We start from the raw sequence: 4,765 nt of genomic DNA, 5'->3' as shown, positions 1-4,765 counted from the left end.
TTAAACAAATAAAGAAATAAATAAAACACCCAACAAACCACCAAACTTTATTTATTTATTTATTTATTTATTTGTAGAGACTCAGTTATGCTATTGCTTAAATGAACAGAGTATACAACATCCAAAGCAGAGTATTTTTTTTTCCCCATAATTTCTGGAAGACTGATTTTGTTTGCTTACCATCTCTATCTTTTTAAAATGTTGCAATAATTAAAAACCTGATGTAAATCAAAAAGCTGTTCCATGCCTGAAACGCTATGTTTTTCTTATGAACCTCAGCAGAAGGATTTACTTTTCATCATTTTGACAGCTGAGACAGTGAAACAGGTGATCCTAGCTAACAAAGGAGGTGTTCTCATGACATCCTGCAGGGCAGGAGAGGAAGGATTTAAGAATTACATAGCAGAAATTAGCACTAAGCATTTCAGATGCTTCAAAACAGCTATGTTTTCTGGCAAATTAAGGGAAGATGTTTTCTTTCAAATGGATTAATTCAAAGAAGTAATTTGTACACTTGGAACTTTAGACTCTGGTCACTATATGTGGGTATCAAAAATTCCAGTACAGCTGTAGTGGAAATATTAAGAAGCATCAGTGGAGTTGCAGGAGAACCTGGAGGCTATCACTGCACTGTATTTAAACAATCTACCTTAACTGTACTAACCCAAGCCAGTGTTTTTTTTAAAAGAAGTTTTTTACAATAAGAGTGGTGAGGCAGTGGCACAGACTGCCCAAAGAGGTGGTGGATCCCCCATCACTGCAGACACCCAAGGTCAGGCTGGAAGGAGCTCTGAGCACCTGATGGAGCTGTAGGTGTCCCTTTTCACCGCAGGGCAGTTGGACCAGATGGTCTTAGCAGTCCATTCCAACTCAAATGATTCTGTGATTCTGTGATTCTATGAAATAAGACACATCCTATAACTACAAAGTCCAGAATGACAGTGTTGATTAAAATATGTAATCCAATATATACTACTTTTGTAGGAATATAGGGAATATATTCCCTATACATATATATATATATATATATATATATATATATAATTACATGAAGGAAAATTCATTTTAGTGTATCTGAGGAACTATATCCCACACTTTTGTTTCTGTTTCACTTTGGTTATTACATGCTGAGTTGCCAACACCCACAGAAAGCGCATCAAGAATTAGGGACTGATTGTTCTGTGATGGTCCAGTTATTTACTCAAGGAAAACCATACACTACTTTGTCTATAAACTTCAAAGTCTTTCAACACATCTCTGCACATCTCTACAAGGAGAATGTCCCAGTTTCAGTAAAAAAAGAGTTAGTAGCACACTGAGGTTTAGTTCACAGAATCATAGAATCACCAAGGTTGGAAAAGACCTACAAGATCATCCAGTCCAACCATCCAACTGTCACCAATAGTTCTCATTAATAGTTCTCATTAACCATGTCCCTCAACACAAAATCCAAATGTTCCTTGAACACCTACAGGGGTGTTGGACTTGATGATCTCTGGAGGTCCCTTCCAACCCCTACAATTCTGTGATTCTGGGTGATTCTGTGAACCTCCCCATTTAATACCAGACCAGGCTGCCCAGGGCCCCATCCAACCTGGCCTTGAACACCTCCAGGGACGGGGCATCCACAGCCTCTCTGGAGGAAAGTGGCTTATTATTCCACATTTATGCACACTTAGTAGATAAGATGAAATACTTAATAAGTACCAAAATTGTAACTTTTGTATTATAGACTATTCTGTTTTGCCAAGAGGCCCTCAGCAAAAGAACAACTTAAGGGGCCTCTGACATGAAGTCAAACTGTCCCTCTTTTGGATTAGGAGGAATGCAAGTGATGCTCCCCTACTTTTTCCTTCAAACTTACCTCTATCCCAGGACAGCAGGTATCCAGGAATAATGGCCCAGTGCTGAATGAGCAAATGTGAGAAGTTAATTAGCAATATATGCTTAGCTAGGGTCAGTGACTCCACCCCCTCTCTGGGCAGCCCATTCCGGTGCCTGACCACTCTTTCAGAGAAGTAGTATTTCCTAACATCCAGCCTAAATCTCCCCTGGCACAGCTTGAAGCCATTCCCTCTAGTTCTGTCATCAGTTACATGACAGAAGAGGTTGACTCCCAGCTCACTACAACCTCCCTTCAGGCAGTTATAGAGAGCAATGAGGTCTCCCCTGAGCCTCCTCTTCTCCAGACTGAACAATCCCAGCTCCTTCAGCCGCTCCTCTTAAGGCCTGTGCTCCAGACCCCTCACCAGCTTTGCTGCCAGATCATCAATAAAAATACTGAAGGCCCAGCACCGACCCCCAGGGAACACCACTCGTGACAGGTCGCCAGCTGGATTTAGCTCCATTCACCACCTCTCTCTGGGCCCGCTCCTCCAGCCAGTTCCTTACCTAACCAAGAGCACACCTGACCAAGCCACGTGCTGCCAGCTCCTGCAGGAGAACTGCTGCTGAGTCGTAAGACCGCTCCCGGTGCCAGGCCGGGCCGCGGAGCGGAGCGGAGCCGCCGCCGTGACGGGCAACAGCAGCGGGGGCGGGGCCGGGGCCGGGTCGGGGCCGGGCCCGAGCGGGGGCTTTTCCGTACCGCGTGACGTCAGGTGAACGCCATAGTGCTACGGGCAGGGCTGTCGTTGTTCGGTAGCTGTGTGAGCTGTGGTGTGGCGGCGGCGGCGGCATCGGCGGCATCGGCGGCATCGGCATGTGTTTGGTGCTGTGTTTTCGTTGGTGAACGGTGAGTAATTGCTTTTTAACTATGCGTGCAGTTACTGTAACGTTTTGGCGTCTGTTTTCCTCTTCTGTCTTGGTAGTTGGCTGTTTTTCCCCTAATCCCACCCTGGGGGGACTGAGTAAATGACTGTGATGCTGGGCAGCTGCAGGGCTGCTCTGCAGCGTGAAGCCCAGTGGGACCCAACCCAGAATCATGGAGTCCTTAGAGTTGGAAGGGACCTTTAGGGGCTATCTAGTCCAGCTCCCCTGCAATGAACGGGGACATCTGCAGCTCAGTCACATTGCTTAGAGCATGGTCCAGCCTGGCCTTGAATGTGAATGTGTTCTCCTGCTAAAGAGACTGTCCCTTTCTTTCCTGTGGCTCTCATTTAGTACTGAAAGGCTGCTATCGGGACACCTTCTCTTCTTTGGGTGGAACTGCCTCAGATCTCTCAGCCTATCCTTGTAGGGAAGATGTTCCATCTGTTGGATCATTTTGGTGGTTATCATCTGGGCATGCTCCAGCAGGTCTGTGTCTCAGGAGTACATCTGGATGCAGTACGCCAGGTGAAGTCTCACCAGTGCAGAGCAGAGAGGCGGGATCACCTCCCTCATCTTGCTGGCCACACTTCTTTGGAAGCAGCCTAGGATATAGTTGGCTTTCTGGGCTGAGAGGGCATGTTGCTGGCTCATGTCTAGCTTGCCATCCACCAGTAGTCCTAGGTCCTGTTTGTCAGGGCTGTGCTCCATCCTTGCTCCCCCAAGCTTGTACTTGTAATGGAGGTTACCATGACTCGGATGCAAGACCTTGCACTGGGGTTCTCCTGGGCCCACTGTTTGAGCCTGCCCAGGTCTCTCTGAATGGTGTCCTGTCCTTTGGGTATGTATATCTCACTACACAGCTTGGTGTAATCAGCAAACTTGCTGAGGTTGCGCTCAATTCCTTTGTTGATGTTACTGATGATGATGTTAAAGTGCACTGACCCCTGATGAACACAACTTTTCACTAAAATCCGTTTCAAAAAGGAGTCATTAACCACCATCCTCTGTGTGTGATCTCATAACCAATTCCTCACCTATCAAATAACATCAAATGTTACCAAATTAGAGAGAAGGATGTTATGGGGGACTATGTCAAAGGCCTTATTGAAGTCCAAATGTGTGACACTGGTGGTGCTTTCCTTGCCCAGTGATGCAGTTACATCATAAAGTGACAAGCAGGGCCTACCCTTTGTGAAGTCATGCTGGTTATCCCATACCATCTTCCTCACTCTATGTGCTTTAGCACAGCTTCTAGGAGGATTTGCTCCATGATATTCCCCAGCATTGAGGTGCAGACAGGTAAGTAGTTCCCTGAGTCATTGTGTGATAACTGTTGAGTCTGTGTCTCAGTGCCTGAACCACTGTTTAAAAACCTAGGGAAAGGTCCCAGTCAGCTCTGGGAGCACAGGGGAAGGCAATTCAACTGTGAAACCAGAAGGGGTGGAGCCTGGCTCCACCTCTCATAGATCCCATTTCAGGGCTGACTGCCACTGTAGAAGAATCTCTCCCTGGAGATACACTATTTGTGGATTTTTTTTCCCTGTGAGCCTAGATCTTTAGTGATGCTTAGGCAGTCATTTTAAATGTTCCTTAATGACACCTTACTATTGTGCTAGTCCCTTTTTCATTACTCCTCTCAGATTACCGTTAAATTGTGTTGATCTTCCTGGTGGTTACAATCATAATTTACATGCTTGTTAAAAAATGGGCGTGGTGGTTCTGGTCCATGGAGTAGTCAAATCCCTGAACCTCAAATACATGCCCAAAAATGCAATCCCTCAATAACTTGTACTATACACTTTTATTTCACATCTAAACTGTATAATGCAATCAATAATCAAACACCAATCTTACAGGAACAGCGTACCACTGGACGACACATGTAGCGTGCCACTGGAGGACAGATGTAGCGTGCCGGCAGACGTCTGAGGTAGTGCGCCAGTGATGGCTGAATGGGGAGCAATGGGGGAGGCCAGAGGGAGCGCGCCGGTCGAGGATGAGGAGCATCTGCAGGGGT

The 4,765-nt window shown here is 46.1% G+C and overlaps 1 long non-coding RNA gene across 1 annotated transcript; it reads right to left on the bottom strand.

Moving 5' to 3' along the window:
* Positions 1–858: 858 nt before the first annotated feature.
* On the bottom strand, positions 859–2,500 carry LOC122171629. Its single transcript, XR_006172040.1, has 3 exons — positions 2,392–2,500; positions 1,865–1,907; positions 859–896 (listed from the first exon to the last, which is right to left on the bottom strand). It is a non-coding gene; the product is annotated as an uncharacterized LOC122171629 (long non-coding RNA).
* Positions 2,501–4,765: the final 2,265 nt, after the last annotated feature.

Source organism: Centrocercus urophasianus, unplaced genomic scaffold (assembly GCF_019232065.1).
Source record: "Centrocercus urophasianus isolate 14NV4802_14NV808 unplaced genomic scaffold, USGS_Curo_1.0 seq_9, whole genome shotgun sequence".
Taxonomy (NCBI): Eukaryota; Metazoa; Chordata; class Aves; order Galliformes; family Phasianidae; genus Centrocercus; species Centrocercus urophasianus.
Note: the sequence above shows the minus strand (reverse complement) of the source record. Positions and strands in the feature narration are given on the sequence as shown.